General features: G+C 38.1%; 1 protein-coding gene across 2 annotated transcripts in view; it reads left to right on the forward strand.

Annotated features, from left to right (window-relative positions):
* The first annotated feature begins 5,731 nt into the window (after window positions 1-5,731).
* The window catches only part of sema5a (sema domain, seven thrombospondin repeats (type 1 and type 1-like), transmembrane domain (TM) and short cytoplasmic domain, (semaphorin) 5A), a 246,127-nt gene continuing 235,756 nt past the window's right edge, over window positions 5,732-16,102 (forward strand). Inside the window, exon 1 of one of the 2 annotated variants that reach the window (XM_017696239.2) lies at window positions 5,732-5,891. The gene's annotated coding sequence lies outside the window, so the exon portion shown is untranslated. The remainder of the gene's footprint in view (window positions 5,892-16,102) is intronic. The other variant, XM_017696238.2, reaches the window with a different exon arrangement.

Consider the following 16,102-nt stretch of genomic DNA (forward strand, 5'->3'; position numbering starts at 1 on the left):
CTCTCATTTTCCTCATTCATTAGTTCTTCAAAGTACTCCTTCCATCTACTCAACACTCTCTGTTCACTCACTAGTACGATTCCCTCTCTATCCTTTATCAGCCTAACCTGTTGTACATCCTTTCCAGCTCTATCTCTCTGTTTAGCCAAGCGATACAAGTCCTTTACTCCTTCTTTACTGTCCAGCCTCTCATACAGCTCATCATAAGCCTGAGCCTTTGCCTTTGCCACCATTCTTTTTGCAATGCGACTAGCCTCACAGTACTCCTGCCTACTTCCTTCATCTCTCTGGTTATCCCACTTTTTCTTAGCTGCCGCCTTCTTCTGAATACTCTCCTGGACTTCCTCATTCCACCACCAACTTTCCTTGTCTTCTTTCCTCTGACCAGACAAAACACCCAACACATTCTTGCCAGTTTCTCTCACCACCTTAGCTGTAGTTTCCAAGTCCTCAGGTAACTCCTCACTGCCCCCAAGGGCCTGCTGCAATTTTTCCCTGAACTGCCTGCAACCATCCTCCTCCTTCAGCTTCCACCATCTAATATTTGGTTCTGTCTTCACTCTCTTCCTCTTCTTTGTTTCTAATCTCATTCTATAACATTACCATTATTAAACTCTATAAATCATTCGTTACCTTACTTCAATAAACATCAGTAAAACAATTCCATGTTTATAACGATGTTAATGAAACTATTTCTATTTTAGTTACTTTATCAAAGTAATGTAACTTATTACATTTGATTACTTTTGATTTGGCACATACTGCCAAATAAATGGTGCCTGTCTAGATGTCAAGAAAGATGCAAAGCTGAAGAATCAGTGTTATACTCCACATATACACTGATCCTTGTTTCTACGCTCATTGTCCATTTTATCAGCATCACTTCATATATAGATACACTTTGGTTCTACATTTACAGACCATCTAGTCCATCTGTTTCTCTGCATACTTTCTTATCCCTCTTTCACCCTGCTCTTCAGTGGTCAGGACCCCCATGGACCTTCACAGAGCAGGCATTTTTTTGGATGGTGGATCATTCTCAGCACTGCAATAACACTGACATGGTGGGGGGGTTGTAAAAATGCTGAAAAAATGTTTGACGAAACGCTTCAGCAAAATTCGTAACTTACACTTTCTATTTTAACTTGAAATTAAAAAAATTAAGGGTGGTCTCTGACTTTTGCACATCTCTGTGTAATGTGCAAGTACAAAAACAGCATTTTTCCTTTAAGCAATATATACAAACAAACTGTCCTGAAACAGTCTTGAAAAGAGGGTTGTTTTTGGCTCCGTGCTGAAGTTGCTCCAGGCGATTTCTAGCTATTTAATGAAGCTCAAGTCTATTGATGGTGATTTGGTGAGTCAGTACATTTAGAAATAAGTGTGCACTGAACACTCAGTCCGATTAATCACTGAAGTTCTTAGCTTGCCAGATTCTTTTGGAAACATACATAGTTAACTTCATTCAAGTGGAGTTATTGTGGAGTTAATGTTGTAGTGTTTTGCACCATGCAGTTTTTTTGTCAACACAGTTGATTGGTGATTCTGTTAAACAAGCACACTTATGGAGATGCTTGTATAAGTTCTGGCCACCACAAGCTCCAAAACAATGTGTGGATCTGGCGTATTTTTATCCTGTTACCTAAGCGGAGTGGAATATGATTGGTTTCGGCCTGCAGTGATGGATGGAAAACCCTTTGGCTTACAATGCTACGCTCCAACGGTCGTCTATCATATTTTGAGTCGTGCTCCTGCGTTTTCTGCACATGATTCATTAGAAGGAAATAATAGACTTCTTTTCTTCTCTAAAGGAGTAGATTGATGACAGTTTTTCAGTGTATTGAGTGCATGTGAGAGGATTAACTGGAAACTAAGCCTGTAATACGTCCTGCGTTTTGGATATATGTCCAACAGTGTGGCAGCTACATCATTTCCAGGACTGCACTGTAATGCATTTCATCAGAAAACACCAGAGATGGAAAGTAGTAGCTTACAGTTAGAGTTCATGGGCACATTTTTCTCTTTAATAATACATTTCTATCTATGATTAAATCCGATTTTACTACTACATGATTTCTAATGAAGTATTCACTCCGCTTAACTCTGCTTTTTAGATTATGGCCAGAAAAATGAAGCTAGCTGGCTATATCTTTGCTAAGCTAATGTTAGCTAAACAGCTACTGTTACATAGCTATTTTTACCATTTTCTTTTCAATGATTCACAACAAGGATGACAGCCTTTTATTAAACATAATGAGAGTGCTTATACTATATTTAGTCTCTTTTAGCTAGCTAATTTAGCTGATGTAGGCTTAAGTTGAAGATGGTCTAATACAGGCAGCTATGTAATCTAAATCTAGCAAAACCTTGAGGAAATGCCCAAGTTATTTACTCTTACTCAACTGATTTATCACTACTCCTACTGAAGGTGGCATTTTTAGTACTCTTTTCACTCCTGTAAACACAAACTGCAATGTAAGCTCCATCTCACACAGCTTAGCTGAATTATTTAAGACCTACCCCATCTCTCAAATCAACTGCTTACATAGCATTAGCATTAGCTACTTTTAGAGCAAATATAAAGCTCACACTGGAAAATGAAGCAGGATGTAGGTGTAGAAGTAAAACCCAAATGGTGCTGAAAAGTTAACTGTGAGTGTTAACCGTCAGCATGTTTGAGTCTGCTCTTTTAAATAGAACATTCTGGCTCCACCCCTTCATTATTCCCAACACCTGTTTCTTGTTATGTTAATTTGCTCTTTCCAGTTTTCATGCATTTCCAAGTGAGTCTTGGTAGATGTTGTTTTTTTTTTGTTTGTTTTTTTTCACTTTTGCCTCCCTTTGTTCGATGGGTTTACTTGCATTTGCCTGTCTGCTTCAGACACTTTGTTCATCTGTTGGTAAAGCTCACCATCTCCGACTTTGGAAATATTTCTTGATCTGTTTTTTAGATTTTCCTTCATAAAGCACACTTGCATTGCATAGTTGACTGTCAATCACATGCAGTGCAGCACTGATCAAAATGCATAGAACAAATCTATTTAGCAATAACTGACCTATTCTGTTATTATAGCCAAACTTGGCAATAGTGGACAATGTTTTTTTTTTTTGTATTAGAATCTTGATACTTTTACATTTAAAATCGTTCTTCATGACAAATATAATGCATTTTTGTTCAGTATTCTCCCATATGTTGCAGGACGTTTGAAAATGTAAAAAAAGGTACTAGTCATTTTATGTTATAGCTAACTTTCCCTTGCTAGTGTGAGCTAAATGCTAACCTAGGTGCAGTTTAATGATGTGAGCTACCAAACTGTAATTTGCCATTTGTGCAAAACATGAGCAAGACTTGCAAGATTGGCAAGATCTTCTTGAAGTGTCATAAAACAGCTTAACTGTGGTTGCATTTGTTAGGTGAAGCTGAACCTTGGATGAGCATGCTTCATGAGACGGACCCCTGTTAGACCTGATGTCTTGTTTTGAGGCCTTTTTGTTGCATGAGATCTCTTTAGGTGAAACATAAATTTAGATTAATTTTTTTGCACTTGATTTCTGAGAACAGAAAAACACTACAGTCAAGAAGGACAGACAGCACTACAACCACTCTCCCCGCCACAAACTTTTTCCCCCAACCACCTTTTTTATGGCCATACCAATGACAATAAATCGCAAAGGCTATTTAGCTGATGACCGTTTGATTTCTTTTGGATTGTGCCTGAGGCCAAAACAGGCAGCAAATGCAGTGTCTGCAAATATGAAAGTTTTGGCTGCGTTTATACCTCAGAAGGGTCTTTATCTCACTTTTGATCTGCTGTGAAAAAGGTAAGTTGAGGCGCAGCTTTACAGCTAGAGAAATTTAATACACATGAAGAACTAGGCTACTGTTAGCCCAGAAGAAATTACATTTGAAAAATTCCAGACCCAGACAAGTAGTTATTAACTCTCCCTGACATGTGAGGTATTGTATACTTATGGTTTTGCTGTCACCAGGAAAGAGAGAGAGACAGCGACAGACAGGTTGGTAGATTTCTACTGCAGTACACAACGTTTCTGGAGGTGCTCTGCTTTTTTTCGAGTGGCTTTCCGTCTGAGTAAATTCACCATCTCATTTCAAAGGTAAACGCTGAACCCACAGAAGAAAAGCCACTTGAAATGTAAACCTCAGTTTTCACTCCTCCACTGTGGCACGTTCGACTTTTGAATTCCGATGTGGGCGAATAACAAAGAGACTCAGATGTTTAGTCTAACACAAGGTAAGTTCAAACTCAAACAGTGTTTTTCACTTGTAAACAGTGGGGATCAAGTGTATTAGCATAGAATATAACACACTAAAAATATATATATAATATACATGTAATAGGGTATATTTACTCTAGGCCACAGAAAGGTGTTTTCTAACAAAAAAATGCTTGTTGGAAGAGAATTTAATACACTGCCAGAAACAAGAAACACATACTATTTTCTTCCACTTTCTCAGAAAACCCTACCTTGTAGATCCACCTTGCAGGTGTACAGTTAGAAACTGTAGCTCATCTGTTGATGTACCGGTGTTTTTAATAAAGGGGCTAATGAGTGGAAAGACAAGGTAGGTGTTTGTACTAAAGTGGCCAGTGCATAGAAGTACAAGGTTGGTGTTTCTAACAAAGTGGCCAGTGAATGGAATTAAAAAGTAGAAATTAACAGATTTTCTGTTAAGTAAATGTTTTAGATAATCATTAACAGCTGTTATTTTTTTCTCATTAACTGTAATGCACACTTAACACTTGGTTGCCTCTTAAACAGAACAGTCTGAGACATTATTAGATCCCCCAAAACTCACAGAGCACATGCGCTCTCTCTCTCTCTCTCTCTCTCTCTCTCTCTCTCTCTCTCTCTCTCTCTCTCTCTCTCTCTCTCTCTTCTTTTTCACTCTCCAGTTTATTTTAGCTCTCTTGCACTTTACTTTTCTCTTTGTCTCACTTTCTCTTGTTCTTTACCTTTCTATTTCTCTCTCACTCTCCTTCTTTTGTTTGTTTATACACATTTCTCCTCACTCTTTCCCCTCCTTTATTTACTCTCATCATCACACTCTCACCTTTTCTCCTCTCTCTCTCTCCCCTTCTCCCTCCCTCCCCCTCTCACCCTCTTTCTCTCCGTCTTGTCTTCCTCTTGTTCTTTACCTTTGTTTCTCTTTCACAATCCCCCTCTCTCACTCACTCTCTTTGTCTTTTGACTCTCTCCAGCTCTCTCCTCTTTCACAATCTATCCTGCTTTCTCTATTACTCCCTCTCTCTCTGTTCCTCTCCTACTCACACTCTGTCTTTCTCGTCTATATTCACATACTCTCATACTATCGTTTCTCCTCCTTTATTCTATCTCATCATTCTCTCCTCTGTTCTGTCTGTGTCTCTCTCTCTCTCTCTCTCTCTCTCTCTCTCTCTCTTTCCCTGGTTCACTTTATTTTATCTCTCTCCTTTTCTCTTTTCTCCTTTCCTTTTCCCAATCTTGCGCTCTTTCACCCTCTATTTCTCTCATTGTCTTTCCACCTTTTTCCATTTTTCTTTCACTCGTTCCTCTCTCTCTCTCTCTTCTCTCACTCTTTCTCCTCCTTCTCACGCTTCTCTTTCCCCTCCTCCTTTATTCCGTCTCTTTTATCCTTCTCTCTCTCTTCTTCCCGTGTGTGCGTGCGTCTCTCTCTCTCTCTCTCTCTCTCTCTCTCTCTCTCTCTCTCTCTCTCTCTGAAGCTCTTCCTCCACATCTGCGTCCACACTCACGCGCACTCACTCACTCCTCTCGCGCTCTCAGTGGGATCGCACGCGCTCAGTGGGATTTTACTCTCTCTATCTCTGTCCCTCTCTCTGTCTCGCTCTCTCTCTCTCCTGATGAACAGGAATACTCGCACACTTTCTCCGGTAAGGGACCCCTTTTCATTCCTCCCTTTGTCTCGCGCCGTTTCATGTCTTTGATCCGCTGCGGGTTTCGCGTTTCGTCTCGTGCGACTCCGCTCTGGCTGGACTGAAGTGGACCCGCGAGCCGCTGAAACGTTTTGCTTCCTGAAATCGACACTTTTTCATAAAGGCCTGGGAGCTGCGCGTGCTGCTCAGCCTCCGGGCCAAGTTTTGGGGAGAGAAATCACTTTTCCGCCGCGTCCTGCGCGTGGGGTGCGTTTCTGAAGGTACCTGCAGTTGTGGTGTTTCATTTTTTGGGGGGCGCGCATGCGCAGTTCATTCACAAAATGAGGCGACGGTCCACTATGGCGATGTTAAAGGCTTTTAGAATCTTTTCCAAGTCAGTTTTGTTGTCCAGAATGCAGCCCGTACACGGTGTGAGTGACCCACCGTCCAGGGCAAGTTTGTTTGGTCGTGATTTAATCCACCACAGGGTGGCGCTATCGCAGAGTTTATGTCATACAGCCTGACAGACTGATTCAGCCTTGAATAATGCTTAGAATAACTTTACGTTGGCTGGACTGTGATTGATTTGCTGGTCTAATTGTGCTGAAGTGCTTCACTGAACTTCAAATGTCTGCCTTTGTACGTGTGCAGAGGAATTTGATTAATAATCAGCATAATTAACAAAATTATCTATAAGTAATATTATAAGAAATTTGCTATGTGGCTATGCATTTCAAACAAATGATATATATTTGCATATATGGATTTCTCTTATATTTAACTTATGTTAGTCTTCTGTGTGACGTATATGCCAGCTTATTTGAAATGTTCAAATATGAGACTTATAGCTCAGCCATCAGCATATACAAACACATCGTTGCTGTCGGAAGAAAACCTTGTATCTCCATTTTTGGCATTTTTCAGTTTTTGACATAATTTGAAAGTATCTGTTACTCTTTACATTGTTTGTAAATTTGATGATGAATGGCCTAAAAGAAATGACCCAAAATGACATGGAAAACATTCTGGTTCCATTGACTTACATTGAAAGTAAAGTATGTTTTTTCCTTCTCCTGTAAAGTTACTATTTTGGAGATACAAGGTTTTCTTCCGACAGCAGCGATATGTAAAACACATATATTTAACAATATGTGATAGAAAATGTTCATATATATCACTGCTGTAGGACAAACCTTGAATCTCCATTTTTGACCATTTTTTCAGTTTTTCACATCATTTGAAAATACCTACAGTCCTTTACATTGTTTGTAAATTTCACGATGAACGGACCAAAAGAAATGACCCAAAATGACTTGGCAAAAATTCTGGTTCCATTGACTTACATGTTTGTTTTTTCCTTCTCCTGTAAAGTTACCATTTTGGAGATACGAGGTTTTGATCTGACAACAGCCTTATAGTACTCATATATACTAGCTTTGTGTTATAGAATATATGCATCTTCTTTGTTTCGCCCACATTCTAATTAAGAGAAAATGAATATAATAGCTACATAAATTTACTCTAAAACCTGAAAACTGTAAGCTAGGCAATTCAAATATTAAATAAATGAAAATAGCATTCCCTGACATATTGAAATATTTAAACAGATAGCAGTTATAACTGTAGGATGTATGTATCATCATGGATATATGCATGTATTATGCATATATGTCTAATATTTATATCTATATATCTAATATCTAATAACACATGTTTATAAACGTTAAAATATATACCTGACCTGCTTTATGTGCATATATGACTACATATCAGATTTCTTTATGATTAATGCTGTGTAATATCTCACTTCTAATAAAAATCTGCTGTCTTCACCTCTCTATATATTTATACTCTATAGTACCAAATTTACCTTGGTTTTATTTTTTTCAAAATACTCCAGAAATTCCTGTAGTATTACTGTAGATATAAGCGTGTGAGCATGAGATGGTTTTGGGTTATTTTTGAATGTGACCCCTGCCACAATTACAGTGTGTTAGACTTCTAAAAGTAGTATTAAAGTAGTAAAGTCCTCATAAACACTGTATGGTTTAATGTGGCTGCACCCTTTAAAAAAAGAGGCGTTCTCTAAAAATAAGGCAGTTCTTCAGTGGTTATGTAGAACCGTGAGAATTCCAAGAACTATCAAAATGCCTCTGGTTCTTTGCTTGCTTTGTCTTAATGGAGAAACGGTTGTATTTTTTTTTTCAAAGCACCTTTTCAATACAATGATTCCATATTGCAACAAATGGGGTTTTAATATTGTTATGGGTCAGATAACCTTCCTCCTCTATTGGCTCTCTATAGAGTGCAAGAACTGATGTCTTGGCAAGTGGAAGCATTGTTATTGTGGCCAGTCGTGTATAGTTGATACTTCTCATTATCAGACTGGTGTAAGAATATTCAAGTCATTTTATCTGGTGATATTTTCTTATTGTCAGATAATTTCCTGTTTGTCAATAATCCTTGAAATGTAAATTATCTGCCAATAAGAAAATAAATTCAAGAATTATGCAGTAGGATACGATGGTCAGGTTAAATGCAAGCAAATATAAATCACCAGTTATTTTAGATGTCCAAAAGTTTGTAGACACTTGTTCCTCCATTTTTTTCTTCTGAAATCAAAGGTGTTTTCCTGCAGTATCAGCCTCTACTTTTCAGTGAAGGCTTTACACTAGATGTTGAACACATCTTGTGATTTGTGTTTCTCAGATCTGTGATCTGGATCACTCCAACTCATCCCAAAGGTATTGGAAGGAGCTCTATCACTCCAGAGAACGCAGTTCCACTGATCCACAGCCCAGAGTTGGGGGAGGGCTTTGTGCCTGTTTAGCCCACACTTGGTATTGGGCATAGTGACCTTAGGCTCATGCGCACTTCCTTTATAGCATCCAATTGTATTGGCCAGTGCTTTTCTATGGGGATTATACAAGTTGTGTTTTTGTATACCTGTGTCGACAACGAGTGACACGAAAAGCAAATTTCCACCCAATTTTTAGATTTCTGTATAATTAAATGCTTAAAATGTTATATGTATATATTATATATATTACATGGTATGTTGAGTATTTTGGCTAAATTGTAAATAATTTATCTTGCAAGTATGTAACTTTGCAGTGTAGAACTCTTTTATGTTTAAAATGTTGTTACTTTCCACACCATTACCACAATTAACTTTTTTGGGGTTTTTTCTTGCATTGTGGCTTGTGCAGCATGGAAGCAGCTTTGTGTCAGCACGCTGCTGTTAGCCGCTGACATATCCAATCTCATTTAACACAATAGGACTTGTCAGGTCATTAGGCATAATGGCATCAACCTTGCGCGGAGAGAGAACATTCTCACCCACACGCGTGTGCGGGGCTGGTCAGATTTAATGTGTTTGTTTTCCTGCAGTGTGCTGGGGCAGCTGGCCGAAAAATGGGAAGTGACTCTTTAAACAGCCAGCAAATGCAGTTGTTTATGGCTCTGAACATGAACAATAACTTTACCTGTAAGAATTTCACTCTCTGGAGGATGTGTTTGAGTTTACAGCAGATTGCAGCATCTTTTATTTTATGCATGCACACAACGCACACTTGTGAACGAACATACGTCAGCAGGATATACAGTTCTGTCTAGACTCTGTAAAGTATCCCAGTTCTCTTCAATGTAACGCATAATATATGTTTAAGATGTTTGTAGGGATGGGAGTAATTTTAAAAAGGAATTTCTCTGACTTTTAACAAAAGTCTGCACAAAGCCCAATGCTAGGGGGCTTTATACACCTCAAGCCCAAGCATTGGGCACGGTGAACTTAGGCCTGTGTACGGCCCTCCAGAGCATCCCATTCTATTGGTCAGTTAAATGCCTCAGCAGCAATGTGTCCAATTTAGAGATAAATTCCACTGAATTTTCCAAATTTTTGTATAATTAAATATTTAAGATGTAAACAAAGTCATTCAAAATGGTTTAATATGAAATGGCCTACTCTAGAGAAACTTACGAGAGTCAGAATTGTTTACAGTGGTGGGGATAAGAACCAGGCGTCCACCTCTGAAGGCTCCTATACAGAAAGTTATTGCATAAGTTTGCAAAATGCTGCCTGATGTCTGAGGCAACAGTTTTGAGAAGGTTTCGAGCCTAAAATATATTCTGTGAATATGTCCGTTCATGGTGGAGGGATACATGCAGGGCGTTGTGAGAAAAAAATAATACCGCCTGAAAATATATTTATTCATTCATCACTATTTTACCATCATCAGCATTACATACAAAAACTCAGAAGACACGTGTAGGTTCACTGGTGTTTTGGACAGTAAATAAAATGGCTATATTTGTGTTGTAGAATTTGCAACGCCCGGTTCCCATCAGCACTACTGTGAAGAATTCAGAGTCTGTACAAAGAACCATTTCACATCAAACCACTCTGAATGACTTTGTTTACATCTCAACCACTGAGTTTTGTGGAAATAAAAAAAAGTGAAATTCCCCTATTTACAATACACTGCAATATAAAACCCAATAGTAACAATACCATTTCAAGTATTAAAAGTTTCAATAACCACGTAAAATTAGCTTCTTTTGTAAAAGTTGGTAGTGGTTGGTATAGTGTAGTAGGTAACACCTCTGCCTTCTGCACTGTAGACTGGGGTTCAGTTCCCTGCCTGGGTTGTTTACAAATGGAGGACATACAAAACAACTGCGACCATGCCCAGGTCTGGCCGTCAAAGCAAGTTCACCCCCAGAGCAGACCGTAAGATGCTAAAAGAAGTCATGAAAAATCCTAAAATTTCATCACAGGCCCTACAGCAGGCTCTTGCTACTGTCGATGTGAAAGTGCATGACTCAACTATCAGAAAGAGACTACACAAGTTTAATTTTCATGGGAGGTGTGCAAGGAGGAAACCTTTGCTCTCTAAGAAAAACATTAAGGCCAGACTGAAGCTTGCCAGAGAGAACGCAGACAAAGACCATGACTTCTGGAATGATGTTCTTTGGACAGATGAGTCTAAAATTGAATTATTTGGACACCAGAACAGAAGACATGTTTGGCGTAAACCAAATACAGCATTCCAAGAAAAGAACCTCATACCAACTGTCAAGCATGGATGTGGAAGTGTCATGGTTTGGGGATGCTTTGCTGCAGCCGGACCTGGCCAGCTTCCCATCATAGAATCCACCATGAATTCTACTGTGTATCAGAAGGTGCTTGAGGAACATGTGAAACCATCTGTAAAAAAATTAAAGCTGGAGCGGAACTGGACCCTGCAACACTAGTTATTAGAGGGTAGGGTGTCCTAACTTTTTACGCATTTTTGTTCATATCTTTTGTTTCATGAGTAAAACAACATAAATTTTTGTTGTTTAATTGCAATTAAATCACTTTCTTTTGGACGTTGATAGGTGAACATTTCTTAATAAAGAGCTGACTATTTAATGGGGTGTATACATTTTTTCACATGACTGTAGGTCTTAAAGGCACAATATCAAAAATAGCTCTAAGATCTCCCTCAAAGAAAGTTATTACATGAAATGGTTATCAATATGCTGTCTGATGTCTGAGGCATTAGTATGTTGATGATGCTTAGAGATAAAAAAGGATGGAAAATAGTCTCATAGTCATATGAATTAGGACTTTTTGGTACATGAAACCACAGAAATGTTATAAATGGACATCAGGGAGAAAAATTGAAAAACAAGAAGAATGTGGAATGTGGGCCAATTAAAATGAAGCTGTTTTGGTGGTATAAAGAAATGCTCACATAACACATACCTGGTGAAATGATTTCAATATGTATTAATGCTTTTTAAAGATATTTTATCCCGTTAATGTTCATATCTGAAATGTTCAGCTGCTTGTCCAGATGCTTGATCATAACATGGAAGAAATATTCAAATTGATCAAACCATATGATGTTTTTGTCATAGAACAATAGAAAATCCACAATTTATGGAGAATAAAAAGTATGAAAATGATAACAAAAATCTAATAGTTGCTTTTGGGGATTCATCAGAGGCGTCATTATATATACATACTATACACATTTCTGCACTGTAGATCAGAATGAGTTGTTGATTTTTCTTGTATTTTTTTTCCATAGTTTTTGTTGTGTGTACAAAAGTCATTCATTTTTACACGGCAGTATTCCAACCTCTCTTTATTCCTTGGAATTAATCAGGCCATTTTTATTACTGTGCCTTTAAGATTGATGTGTGAATGAGCTCTGTTCTGATCATCATGTAGTGTGCCTTGCAAAAAACAACAAAAAAGTTCAATGGAAATGGCTAAAGCTAAACTGCTGTGGGCTGAATAGGTGGATATATGTAAACGTGTTGATGTTTGTGACATCACAAACACAATAAGTTCAAAAACAGACTTTTTATGGAGTTTAGTTACTGTGTATGGACTGTATGGGGAGAGAATTGACATACATTTTGAAACAGTGCTTACATGTTAAATCAAACTTTTATTTCAAAAAGTGTGGCAAGTTCTTTCCCCTCCCCATGATAGATTCTTTAACACTACTGGATATTGAAATTTAACACTGTGGAATACTGAAACTTCAGAGAGTAGCTGAAATATAACACTACGGTGTATTGAACATGCCATGTTATTTATTTGAACTCTTTTTAGAAGAGTTTTTCAAAGAATCAGCCATACCCTGCAGACTTCCCTATAAAGCACATGTGCAGAGAAATAATGTAGAAAAGTGACCCCTGTCCAGATGGTTATATTATTTTGGGTCGTCTTTAGCGGAGTCATTCTCCGTTGCCTTGCAGTTGTGGAGGTCCCAGAGGACAAAGGCTGAAAAGGGCTGAATTCTAAGATGAGCTGTTGAGTTTCCCTTAGGCAGTGAGGCTGGATGAAATTACAGAATTACAGCACAGTTTCTATGCAGAATGTGGACGTGCTTGGGACAAGAAGAGAAATGCCTTTGGATGATTTTGGGCAGTCTATGGTATAATGTTACTTACAGTGCTGTGCAAATCAGAAAACACTCTTCATTCATTTCATTTCCATTCAAAACAAGCTTTAAGTAGATTTTTCTCAAAAAGTGATTAAATGCTACTAAGAAAATAAGACCTCTCAACAATCACCTGAAAGACCTGGTAGACCACCAAAAGTGTCTCCTTCAGATAAACAGCACTTTAATTTTTGAGAGAGAGGATAACATCAGGCTGCTTCAGATCTGAAAATATCCACAGGTGTTTCTGTCCATCCTTTCCGTGTAAGAAAACAACTCCATGCTATGAGTCTGAAAGGAATTCTAGCTGTAAAGAAGCCCTCACTGAGAAAAGGAAATACGTTAAACAAAGAAGCTGCTCAGAACTTTGGAATGACAACTCCAGACCTCAACATTACTGAATGTGTTTGGGATTATGGGGATGGTGAGACGCAGAAAGTGCAAAACCATTTTCTAAGACTGAACTTTGGGGGTGTGGCTGCAGATTTCTTTGAGAAACTGAAAGTGTGTCTCCTGAAAATATCAGAAGCTGTAATGAAGGTCAAGAGTGGACATTCTAGACATTGAAAATGTTATTTTTGCTTTTTTCCTGATGCTGAAACATGAAGATGGCCATTTTTACTGGTAATTAAATTAGTGAAGGACGGTGTTTTACACAGTGCTGTGTGCTAGCACAAATCATTCATGTTATATTATTGATGTTGGTTTTATACCACCTCCTTGTTCCACAACAGCAGAACATATTATCTAAAGACATGGACAACATATAGATAAGATGTGACTTACTTTAATCCATCTTTATAGTTTGACACACAGTGTCAGAAACCATATAATCCAGCCTATTACAGTTTATTGAACAACTCCACAGTTGTATGTGGAGGGAAGTGGTGATGATTTAGGTATGCAGTTAGCGCTATGCAGGTAAACCGTCTAGGACTTGTCATAGCTACTTTAGCTTTGTAGCTCCAGTGCAAAAGTAAAACATGTCCTGGCTGATCAGCTACATTAAGGTTTAAGGGGAAGTTATGTAAATTAGATTTTTTTTTTTTCCCTAACTGTCACTTTAATTTTAGGATGTTTGCTGGTCACTGGCTCATTGTTTTGTGACAGCACCTTTCTCTGTTCATTCACGTCTGGCTGTGTTTGGGATGCAGCGTCTGCCAAGCCTGTGCTATCAAACACATCCAGCACTTCGGTCTGCTTTAGTGTTGACAGATGCACAGCTGACTGCCAGTTCAAAGACACTGCTTTGTCACTGACACTTTCAAACGTCCAAGAGATGTAAGATCATTTAAAATAAAAGCCTTTGACTTTGATGAGGGACATGGGCATTTTTTTTGTTTGCGCTCTTGGAAATGTTAGTGCATATGTTTGCAACGCTTGGCTTGGCATGACTAGGGCATTGTACACGGAGTTGCACTCATTGGCCATACAGTCATATTCAAAAGAACACTACTGGTTAACACGTCCTCTACAGAGAAGACACCAAAATATGGGATTTTTGGCACTTTTTAGTGCCCATTTTTTATTTTCTTTCTGAATTGAACATATTGAAAAAAGACAAGATGTAAAAATTATGCCATAACTTCTGCACAGCCCATGTTCATTTGATTTCATTTCCCCAAATATATCAAATTGAACAAGTAAACAGCAGCTGTGCATTGAATGTGCAGAAGTGTGTTCTTTGTAGAGGATGTGTTAACATATTTCACTTCTCAGTGATTTTAGTCCTTTCTGAATGCAGCATGTTGGTCATTTTTACAGACAGGAACTCCAGCATCAGTAAAGATTCCAATGCCTTTTACCTTCCATAAACAAGCTATAGAGAGAACCCCAAATAACACTTATAATTTGTGGAAAAGATGTTTCTATAGTGTGGAGGAACTCAAAGATATGTTTACTTGTGCTCTCTGTCCCGAAAATCAAGCCAAAATGTACTCTCCTACCTCAAGTGGACATTTCATGACATTTTTAAGTTAATTTTTAAAAAGATAATTTTTGCAGCGATGTTAAATTTCCAAGCTAGTAATAAAGCACACTGCATTTACTTCATTTAAGACATCAAAACAGATTGTTAGGGAAAACAGAATAGCAGCTAATGTAAATGTTGTAAGTGTTTTCTGCTCATTTCTGCAGAAAAGACGATATGAAAATTGAGTAGCCACCGCCATCTGTCATATACCGAGAAACGTCTTCTTACAAGGGGTGCTCAAACTTTTGCATTTGACTGTAGAGGTACACTTTGTAGGTATCCAATGGAACCACAAGGGAAGATGCTTAATTGGTCGTTAAATTGCATTCAAGCAAATACCTGCGTGATTAGTCATATTTTTATTGTTATCGCAATTTGTGTTTCTGCAAGAAACACAAGACAAAGGGCTGTGATGACAGAATAAGTCATATTGCATTACATGTGCAGAGCAAGAGTGATGTAGTGCTTGGAGCTGCATCTAAATTAGAGCACTTGTGTCTCCCATAACATGATCTCTTACATGTAGTGTAAGGAGTTAACCACTCTGCTATGAAGCCAATTATAAAGATTACCCTATTCTTTAAGACATCCACTGCTGAGAAGTGAACAAAGGCATTCAGAGTGGTTTGATGTGAAATGATTAATTCTAGAGAGTTCTTTACAGTGGTGGTGATAGGAACCATGTCTTCTATACACGTATAAAAATAGTTTTCTTTGCGAACTATATGGCCTAGCAGTGCCTTGCACGTACCTCTCTACCATTAATAGTTTTTTAAAATTATGTTGTAGGTCAAAACCTTCTCAAACTATCATGAAACAGTGTCTCTGACATTAAGCGTGAGTGTATACATCATTTCATCTGTTTTCGAACAGAGCTGACTCTGTATGTTTCGCTAGAACAGAGCCTTGTCAGTCAAACCACTCTGAATTCCTTTTTTTTTACATCATAACCATTGAGTTGTACTGAAATCTGGAAAAAAAATGCTGGAATTCCCCTTTACCTAATAATTTTTACCTAAAACTTTTTTTTGTCATTCAAAGTGTGAAAAATATGTCAAGTGCTAGTGTCACAACAAAGCTGCATCACCATAAGGTCATGTTTTAAAGGGCCGGTGAAAATGAGTGGATAGGGTCTTTAACTATATAGTTTTATGCCAATTTTGCGACTGACTTTACTGGCCATGGAGCAGTTACAGCAGATTTTAGATTAATAAGAAATTGGAAAGGTAAGGTAGGAAAGGAAAACAGGATGCCACTTCAGTACTTAGACCCTGAGCATCTTACCTTGAAGCAAATCCACGCTGAGCTGCAGTCCA

The sequence above is a fragment of the Pygocentrus nattereri genome, chromosome 24, assembly GCF_015220715.1.
Source record: "Pygocentrus nattereri isolate fPygNat1 chromosome 24, fPygNat1.pri, whole genome shotgun sequence".
Taxonomy (NCBI): Eukaryota; Metazoa; Chordata; class Actinopteri; order Characiformes; family Serrasalmidae; genus Pygocentrus; species Pygocentrus nattereri.